Source organism: Pinus tabuliformis, chromosome 2_1 (assembly GCF_031772625.1).
Source record: "Pinus tabuliformis cultivar Carrire ecotype Pingquan chromosome 2_1, CPIR1, whole genome shotgun sequence".
Taxonomy (NCBI): Eukaryota; Viridiplantae; Streptophyta; class Pinopsida; order Pinales; family Pinaceae; genus Pinus; species Pinus tabuliformis.
Window position 1 is genome coordinate 790,471,956 of NC_142299.1, and position 11,291 is coordinate 790,483,246.

Sequence of the window (11,291 nt, forward strand, 5' to 3'; positions counted from 1 at the left end):
TTCCATTCCTGCTTTCGCGCAGGTCACTAAGTTTTAGGCTCTGTCAGTCTAGCCCTTTATTCTACCATTAAGTACCTCCACGAAGGGGTATGATTGACCTTCACGTAGCCTTAACCTGCGGTTCAGGGAGTTTCACACTGCTAGGGAAATGTATTGTGCAGATTCCCAATATTATCTTAAGCATCTTACTTTTCTTATTAAACAGTCACAGTTAGTGCCGTGTAAACAGATATCCTTACTTGTGTTCAATTAACCAACGTAATTATATACATTCGCGCATCACATAAGCATTGTAAATGAAATTCATACCCAATATGACAAGATGCATTAGCATGAAACAAAGACACAAAAATTGTAGAATGCTTCTCCTTATTGATATCTTCATATAATTACAGACTCTATACACCCTGCGCACACAACTGTAGGGTTCCGCGCACTTAGTTGTGGACTTCCACCCTAGGCCTCTGCACACTGAGCTGTAGAGCCTCTCCCTACGCTAAGACCTGAAACTTAGGCTTCTCTCCTTATCGCTCAAGACTTCTTACTTCTACTACAACTTATGACTACTTAGAGCTTACTTAATTAGCTCTTTTTATACAATCCAATGGTTTGCGGACCATGGGTAGATCTTTACACTTTACACTATACAAAATAAGGCAAACAACCCTTTACAAAATATGGATACTTTACAACTTTATTACAAAGCTTGACCCAAAGAAAGGGCTTTTAGCCCCAAAACTGTCATTGGGGCATCCCATTCCCAACAGGCCCCCAAAACAAACATCATGACTCGCCCTCGAGTCACTCGGTAGGTGCAGAGATCTTAGTGCGAAGACCTCCCAACTCGACCTGTATGACTGCAACATCGACAGTGCATTGTGCGGCCGGCTGCTTTGTGTCTTCAACCATTTTCTCGGTCGCTACTCCTGAACTATCGGCCTGTAGCTTTTGTTGAGTTTCTTGTAGAGTCGAAAGATTTCCTTTAATAGAGGTTCTGAATCTGTAAGCCTCATCTAGTCAGGGCTTCAATCGCACCTTCAGCACTGCTTGTGCAGCGCTACATCCACCTGTTCTTTTAGCTACCTGGCCTTCTGCAACTTTTCCAGTCTATGTGTGAGCGTGACAAATCACACTGTGCCTTTGACCTCATCATAGTGCTACTGTAGCTCACACAATTCTGTCTCTAGTTTCTGTACATTAGGGTCCTCCTGCAAGCTTGTCAAGACCTCGAACAACTTCTCGAAAAGTTATGTGCAGTCCGTGACTGCACTATCAACTACCAGTATTGCCTCTGTGATAGTGGTCGCACGCTGCTCCTTTATCTTGTTCACTTGGATGCTTGATACGGGCAGATGTCACCTGTCGGTCAACGTCATGCTGCTCTATCTGCCCGTTTGTCTCTTCCTTTGTCTTGCGTGAAGGCGACCTCGTACCTTTGTTAGAGCCCTGCTCTGTTCCACCTGTTTGCTTCTCCATCTGTTGAGTGGCATCGCGCTCTTCCTGGGCCTTGTTAGTGGCCTCCTTATTTCTCTTTTCAGTAAGCTGCATCATCTTGAGCTTGTCATCCTCCTTCTTGTGCTGCGTGACAGACTTCCTCCCTCACACCGCCAAGTCTATTGTAGTGTGCCATTCTACCATCCATCGATCAATTATTGCATCAATGGCATCATCTGTTGCCAGGTAAGGCAAGTCATACTATTTCTGTGCAGGGTCCTTCCGCACCCTGATGGACACATGGTGAAAATTGTCATTAAACTCTGCATAGCCCTGCAGGTTGGTAAACACCGTTTGTGAAAACCACAGTTTATGATTGATGGCCATGTAGATGTTCATCTCCATCAAGATCCAGAAAATCTTATTGTCCTTGATGCACTACGCATCCTTGGTCACCCACAGCGAAGCGTACTTCCCTGCTTCTGGTAGGTCTAGCGTGACTGAAGGGAATTGACTATCCCTTGGCAGCTCCCATGCTACCAGTAGAATAAACAGCAAGAGCCACGCGTAGTAGAACATCTTGCTGAGCTCTTGTACCTCGTGGTAATTCGCAAGGAACTCACTTCAAAGATAGTCTACCCAATTGAACTGAACTCCTTTGATGCACTGGGCTGCTAGCATGATGACAGGCGCTGGCACCTCATTTGCATGAAACTTCCTCATCACCTTCCCTACTAAAATTTGCGTAGGTAGCTTTATAGCTGGGTCACAGATGTTGGATATGGCATATCCACATGGCTTCTTCACTAGCTTAAACTTCTCTTTCATGCCCTCAGCGAGGGCCTTCTCACCACCTTTTTCGCCAAACATCATGGCCTGATTTTCTCCTGTGTAGGGAAACCACGTGATCCTGTGGATCAATCTCTCAGTGATGGGTATTGGATCCTCTAGCCACAGACACCAATGATGCACCAAGAATAGTAGCTGCTTGAATACCAATATTGTAATCACGATGCAGTTGTAGTGCGACACCCATAGTAGGTTGAGCAAACCTACCTTGTCTACTCCTATGAGCCACCTCTGCAGCTCCAATGTAGTCGTTCCGGTGGTTGTATCGGTAATGCGGCACATCAGTTGCTTGGTCACCAAGTGTGGGAACTTCTCATGGTTATCCAATTCCCAATCTTCAAGTTTTAATAGAGGAAGCCACTGCAAGCGCGGTCCTTCAAAAACAATTTCATCCGGCAATAGAGGGGTTTGCAAGGGGACCTTGCTCTCATCGTTATATTTTGGCACCTTGGTCTTGCCCTTGTGCAGAGGGATGTACTCTGGCAACCGAGTGATAGGCTTAGCATCTTGGGCTTCAACTTCCTCCACTTCTATTCCCACATCCTCATCATCCATCGGGATGTCTTTGATTTCTTCCTCCTCTGGCTCTAGGTTGATGGTTTTGCCCTTTTTTGGTGCGTTGGGCTTATCCGTCGGTGGGTTTTTTTTCAGCGATGCATACACCAGTATTGTAGGCTACTTGCCCTTCTTATCCTTTGCACTCTCCTTGGTTGGGGCTGACTTTGGTCTCGGCATCCCTGGTGATTTGGGGACTTCCGCTAATACTTCGGCAACCTCTAGAGAAGCTTCTTCAGCCTCCATAACAATTTTCGGCATCGACTGCTTTGCTTCGGTATCTATGGCTTCTGTGGGCACCAACATGATGTTTTGCAATAACTCCCGTGTCACTTTCAGTAATGTCTCAAACACTGAACTAGCTATCAGAGCTTCGAAGTTCTCACAGTTCATGTGCACCTGAGAGCTCAACAACTCAATTCTCAAAATGCTAAGTATTTTTCGCTGGACAACCACCTGTAATTTATAGGGAATTTTGAATTCAAATCCGACCATTCTCCACACATTCGGTTCATTAATGCTATATTAGTGCAGATTTTCAAGGATCTGACCCATAAATTTCATCTTAAATGTCGGCTGCCTGCACCATTTGGCCACATTTCTACCGTCAAATCATGAACATTGATTGTAACGGTCATTTTCCGGCCAAATTGTGCAATTTCTCCCTCGGTAGTGCCATTCCCTTTACGTTGCCACAAACCCTCTGGCACTACCTTTCTTTGCACAATCCCCCAGTCATGCAGCTCCCTAACTCAAGCAGTGTAGTTCATAGTCCCGCCCCTCCTTTCAGCTACATGGAGTGCTAATACTGTGCTACCTACATATAGTCACACAACTGGACCACCAGTGTATGGCCTCAATCGACTGCCATTCACCTCTCCTGGGAAGGGGTCTCCATTCAATTTAACCAACTGAACCGCTCCTTCGTCGGTAATCTCCTTAATGACATAAGGCCCTAACCACTGCATTCTGAATTTCCCTAGAAATTTATCAAACTTTTTGTTGTATAACAAAACCAGGATATTTACCTTAAACGTGCGCATCTTAATGTGCCAATTATTCCATGCTTTTTTGCGTTGCTTTTGGACATGTTGGTGAAATTCAGCTAGAAATCTTTCTTCCTCAAGCTCAGCCAGTTGCATGAGCCTCTTTCCCAGGGCTTTGCAATCTGTCATACCTATGAGTGTCGCTATGTGCAGACTAGGCACAATGTATTCCATGGGTACCACTTCTTCAACACCATAGACAAGCCTAAAGGGTGTTTGTCCAGTCAATTTCTTTCATGTCCTCCAATAGGCCCAAAGTACTGCAGGTATGCATAGGTCCCAATCACTCCATTGAGCATTGGAAACCTTGGTGAATGCATTCTCCAACACATTATTGAATGATTCCACTGTCCCGTTAGCCTACGGGTGAAAGGGTATGCTTTTCTAGTGATATACCTGAAATTCCTCCATCAGCACGTTGATCGTCTCGTTCAGAAAGTGCATACCATTACCAGCTCGCCTGTTTCTCCGTTCAGCATACCTGTTGGGCGCACTCATGCTGCTCGACCATCACAACAACCGCAAAGCGTTACACAATGAGTGCTAAGTGGACTATTCAAAAATCATCAATGAGTACTAAATAGACCATTCAAAAATCATGAAAAATTAGTAAGTTACAACTACCTCTCATGGAAATGGTCATACATGAATAACTTACTTAACCCAGTGAAATCCCAAAAAATGATTTTTTTCAATACTAAAATATAATTTTTGAACGATTAAGATTTTATTTAAGATGTAGATGGAGCTAATATATGAAATTTGTTAAAAAAGTAATGACATAAAATCATGTGATATCAGAAAATGTTGTAAAAAGTAGTCCCATTTCTGATAATACAATGAGCTTTGCTAAAAAGTCATCAACATAACAGGGAAGCTCTCCTTTCCAAGTATAACATAGAAAAGTAGTCCTGGCATACTGTGCCTATTCCTGAGAAATAAAATAAAACCTCTAAGCCAGCTTGAATTGGGCTCAAATACAAACTGAGATTGAATGATCAAAAGATGAACTAAAATCAGTTTCATAAAACTTCTCAGACTTACTGTCAATGTTACAACAGATTGGCTTCAGCCATGTCTAATCTTACGTATGACGATATGCCTACCATTGGAATAGATATGCCCATCTTGAGACTGACTATTAATTATATGTGTTGCCTTTGAGAACGCATCGGTCGCTGAACAAACCGATGAGCCTGGTTGCCTATCTGGTTTGAGACATAATTCTGAGCATGGGGATCATAAGCACGGTTGTATATGTGGCTATTGCGTTGTATATGTGGCTGATGGGACTGCCATGGATTTTGCCCAGCTGTACCGCCTATTTGGTTTGAGCTGTAACTGTTGGAAATTTCTGGTAATTTCAAACACAAATTAATTGAATATAGAGTCAATGCTCTGTTTTTCTCCTCAAGATTTTTTGCACAGGGAAGCTAACATGTTTTCTTAGAACAGAGATTTTTCACACCCATAAATCTTTTATATTCATTAATAAAATGCCTGATACATATTTCTTCCTCTTTCTCAGAGGGATTCACCAAGAACTTTTACCAAAAACAAAATTACTCTGCCTCTTTTACAAATAAGTTTACACTGCCGTGTAAAATTCTCATTCACTACTATGTGAAAAACTTTTACATTCACTGCTGTAAAATAAAAATTCCTTACATAGGTTTACTGTTGTAAAATAAAAAACTTTCACATTCACTTCTGAGTGAAATTTTTCATTACATTCCAGGGTTTTCACATTACATATTCAATAAAAAAAAATTACATTTGCATTCCCATTCGTTTCATTTGGAAAGGGATGAGTTGTTTAGCTATACACATCTCATTTTAGAGAACCCTTCGATTGCTTTGACAAAGACAATCCATTTGACTGGTATGCTTAAAAAAATGTTGGATGAAGCCAATAATTTGCACGTTACTGATTTTGACTTCACACCTGGGTTGGGTTCTCTTGATCCATGCTTGAAGAAGAAGAAGAGTTTCCTTAGCCCCACAAATAAAAGAATAAACAATAGAAAAAAATGGTTTGGAAATTTATTTAAATTCTAATCCATCAAAATATGAACCATTTGAGTTTCGATACCTCAATAAGAGAGGATGTCATCGATCAAATAATTCCCTGTCTATGGTTCCAGGTTAGTTTTCATGGTTTTAGATTTAAGTATTTAATCATCACCATTCTTTAACATGTGGTATGTTTATTTTTATAGCAATGCAACAATCTCCAACCATGGTGATAACCCATGACCAAAGGGAAATGCAAGACCATCCAACCTTACCTGCCATGCCAGGTACATTTGACAATCTTTCATCATGTGTGCAGAAATACCTTGATGCTCTAGAAAATTCCTTTTCAAAAACATTTGAAACTTTGCTAGGTAACTATAGAATAAGTGGAGAAGCATCATCTTCTACCATGACTGATCATCCATGGAAGAACTTCAACTCTAGTGGGAATCAATGAATTATGCACAAAGAATAGATAAGCTAGGTTTTCATGGCCTCATCAGGTGGGTTTCCCTTTTTCATATGATAAGTCTATTTATGTTTTCCTATTGTTATGTTGTTATGAAAATACCCTTTTCATAATCTGTTCATGGTCACTGAAAAATTAGGATTGCCAAATGTGATCATTGTTAGTGCTTATGTTTCTTCCCATGCATTTCTCACTGAAACAAAGTTTAGTCCTCAATGCCTTTCCCCCACTAAGGTGTTAACTATATTTCCTATGCCAAAGTCATGGGCTTTACATGCCTTTTTATGCTTGTTCATGGTTGAGGAGAAGGACCATCATATGGGTTCATTTCTCATGCTTCTATTTTTTCCCTATCCATCATGCTGGCTGTCAAGTAGAATCTCTTTTTTTAATTGTTGTTCATGCAACATGTTTGATTTTTATACTTACACATGTAGTTACTATGTTCTCATACCTATGTTCATGGTTCGTTGTTTATTAGATTTATAAATATTTATATTTTTACATCTTTATAAAGTTATGGTTTGATGTTCAAAGGCTAGTGAGGTTTGAACCTTATCAATGCATTTCTTGTTGTTGGATTTTTTATTCCTTGCCTCTAGTCAAAGATCTCGTTGGATTTTCATGACTTCATCAAGCTGATTTTGCCTTCATGGAATAGTATATGATAGTGTAGTAGATTGTTATGTTATTTTAAACATGACCTCTTCATGATTTTTTGATGTTCACTGAACAATGTTCTGTCCTTTGATGCCTGTGATAAAGTGTTCATTGTCCTATTGCCCAAATCAAGGTCGATTGTTATCTTTAAGTTGTGTGTTCAGTGAAAGTGTTTATTCTGATCTTGTGTGCTCGTATATATATGTGTGTTGAAGTTCCTATTCACCTATAGTTTATGCTCTGCTAGGATAATACATGTGTTGATTAATTTTCAAAATTTTAACGTGGACACTCTTTTTTTCAGGTTGTTCTAGAGTTTTGCTTCCAATCAAGATTTTCCATGCATTGAATCTCAATGTGGAAGACATAAGTTCTTTGCCACACACACAATATGGTCTTTTTCCATGCACGCAATTCTCATCCAAGCACACAATGTGGTCATTTTCCAAGCACACAATTCTCAGCCAAGCACACAATGTTTATCTATACAAATAATTTTTGTTGTAAAATGCATCATGGATGTGATGGTCATGGTTGAAGGCTTGTATTTTATCTAGTCGATGGTTTTCCAACTTCCAGTTGTATAGTAAGTGATAAAGCTGTGATTGATTAATTTGCCTTCTGTATAAGCATCATTACATGAAATGATGCTCTGGAAGCACCAGGGAAGTATTATTCAATACTGTGGCAGTTTCCACGGTCTTGAGGAAACAGTTATAGCATTTTGTAATGAATTGAATATAATGAAATCCATTGCAGTGAATTTCTTGCTAACAATCTATTATATTTCCAAAATTTTGATGTTCAGCTCCACTCCTTTTTCATATCTTCCCTTTTATGTTAGTAAAGTAGATCCATTGCAATCACTGTACTTATCATTCCAATGGTATCCCCCTTAAATTGTTAATTATCCAATTTAAGCTAATAAGGAAGATCCTTGCAAGTGTCCACTCTATTCCATCTATGCTCCTCAAACATGACAATGAAAACACTGATTCATTCTTTAAAATCTACTCCCTTCACCATATTTCCGCTTTTGAACCAATCTGCTAAGGAAGTGATTTCTAGTAAATCTTTAACATAGAATGTGGTCCATAACCATATCCATATAATGTTTGTGTTCATATATAGCTTGCAGTTTGTGTGAGGGTGCAACAACATTTAAAGAGGCAGATTAGTTAATAGGAATCTTATGGTCATTGTATGTATTCATGCTTCTTTCGAATTAATAGAATTTTCTAGACTTAGAAAGAAACTAATATGGTATATTTTATAAAATTAGAAGTGCTTTTATCAGTTCTATTTTAGGCACAAATCTATCTCAGTTGAAATCACAAGCTTGTTGGGTAATCTTTGTATAATCAAAGTACCCTGGGGTTTTTTAGGGTGTTGAATTCATATATATAGTGTTGTTGCAGAGAATGTTAGTACTGAGATCAGTGTTGTTGCAAAGAATGTTAGTACTGAGATCAATGGTGTTGCAAAGAATGTTAGCTGTGAGTTGGGTTTGGTTTATGTTTACAGTCTTCCTGATGTCTTCAACTCTGATTTGATTAACAACTGTAGTAGTTTGAGTGTATGGCATTCCTTTTGCCCTGCTATTGTGAATTCTGGGTTTGGGAATTGATCACAAGTTCCAATACTTGATACATCAACCATTTATGTGAACTAGTGATATGTAGCCTGATTGAGGTCCATATCAGACCTGGGTTGAGATGGATTTGGACTGTTATTTCAATGAGATTGCCTTCATCAAACTGCTATAGATTTAGTTATTGAGAACCCTATTTCAAGAAGATATATTCCCATGTAATTGATTGATAAAAACTGTTTTATTTTGGAGAGGGGAGGTGGGGATGACTTCATTGCTTTCGTGAAATTAAACCTACACTATATACCAGGATACCGTCAACCAGATAAAACATCATCGGTGGACATAAATAATTGGGAATCATTGATTGGTTTAAAAATTTATATTGGTGCATTTAAAAATTGATCAAATGGCTCTGTGATGCATATAGTAATGATAATATTCCTATACCCACCTGCCCCTGATAGTTGAAATGGCTTAGGCATCTTCTAGGAACTACAAAATCCCATGTTATAATAAACTTTATAAATGTTCCAAGAATTTTTGTCCTTGCTTATTTCCCTTAAAGGAATAGTCCAGTTTGTATTTAAAAGAGCAAATTGATCTGTAAAACATATAGCTTAAATATTTCCAAACCTTGAAAGTAAATTGGATAGTGGAATATACTGCAAAAATTTGGTCATACTTCAAGTCTTCAAATATTTGGTACTTCTTACATTTGATTGTCTTGAATAGTATAATTGATAATTCTTTTCTATTTCATCTTTCCTTGGATACTACTACAAGTCAAATTCAACCAGAATATCTCCACTGCTATTATGAATGCAGAAAAGTATAAGAGCCATCAAATGTATGAAATTGATAAGACAAAAACAAACAAGTCAAAATCAACCAGAATATCTCCACGGCTATTATGGGTTTAGACAAACTATAAGATCCATCAAAAGTATGAAATTGAAAGACCAAAATAGACAAGTCAGATTTAGCTAGAATATCTCCATCACTATTATGAATGCAGAAAAAGTATAAGAGCCATCAAATATACGAATTTGATAAGAAAACAACATACAAGAGATGTTTCTCCAAATGTAACTCATGAGAAGCCCATGGAAACCGTGCATTATTGAATTACAAGATGTCTTCAACATTGTAACTGAGTAACAGAGTAAATAAAGTAGATGTATTTTGAAATCTTCCTAAGTGAAGTGTTCAATGAAAGCCATGTCCCAATAACTTGATGTCTACCATATGAAATATAATGAGATCTCAAGTGTAACTACTTGACTGAACTCCCTATTGATTGATCTAGGAGGATCCGTTGATTCAAATTGCACAGATATTCAAGTGTCGTCATCAATGTTCAGTGTTGTCATCACTTCAGTTTAGTTACAACAGTGTTGGTTGTTTAGGTAATATGGTTTGCATGGCGTTTAGTTGTCGTGATATTGTACCTAGCTGTCGACTTATGTTCATTGACAGTTATGCTAGGATTGGTTGACGACATGTGTTTTTGTCATTCGACAAACAGGATTGGTGTCGACATGGTTGTGTCGTCCATCGCAGAGGTTTGATATGTCATCAGGGTTTTCGTCATCGCAAAGTATCAATATCATCATTTGTTGACAATAGACATGTGGTTTTATGTCACATTGTGACGAAAGATTGTAGAAGGGTTTTTTAAAGTTTTATACCTAAACTCTAATCCTACATCTAAGATCTAAAACCTTAATGCATTAATCCTAAAGTCTAAACCTATGCTAAACACCATTACCTATCGAAATCCATGTATCAAATCCTAAAACCTATGTATTAAAAGTACATAAAATACATTAATCATATGTTCTAAACCTTCTCGGGTCACCAAAAACATTTCATAAAACACATAAATTAGCGCCTAACCATTGTCTTGACAACGTGGGAACCATGAGGATTAAGCGGGGCATGCGAGTAGAGGTAAGTCGATGGGGCTTGAGAATCACAGACCTTAACCACGTGGAGAAAATGTAAAACCCTTAGCATGTGACACATCTCCACCGATCAGAACCACCGAGATAATTGCTCTGCAAATAGTTCAACTCCTAGTGTTCACATGGATCGTCAGCACCTCCACCTGGTTAGCTGCTAGCTAGAGGTTTTAGGCTAATCCAAAGTCATTTTTGGGTTTGTTATTGTTTAGCTTGTTTTCAAATAATTCGAAGACCATGGCATAATGAACTAAGGTGGAAAAACATAACCAAAAACCCTAATTAAACCCTAGAAGTCAGCTCATACACCTCAAAGGCAGTCAAGGAGGTTTGAATGTATTTGCAGGCCTATAAGAGGTAGCTTTTCTCATTGAGGAATAGATTGGTTGTTTTGGGTTTTTGTATGCAGATTCCAAAGGTTAGAGGTTGTTTGGTTTTTAGTGTTTCGGGACCATCAGGGGTTGGAATTAGAAACCGTAAGCGGCATTGGAAAGATGGTTCAGAGGGCTATTTGATGACAGTGATAATCATTTCATATGTGAATAATCATTCTAGTATTTTCTCCGTGTAATCAACAACGTCTTCTCATTCCTAAAAAAAATGGTCGCCCATCTTGAAAGTGGGCCTGGAGAGGTAGTCCACCAGGGACGAACTTCATCATCAATTTTTTGTCTGGTATAACTGTGTTTTTACTATTTTCACTCTTG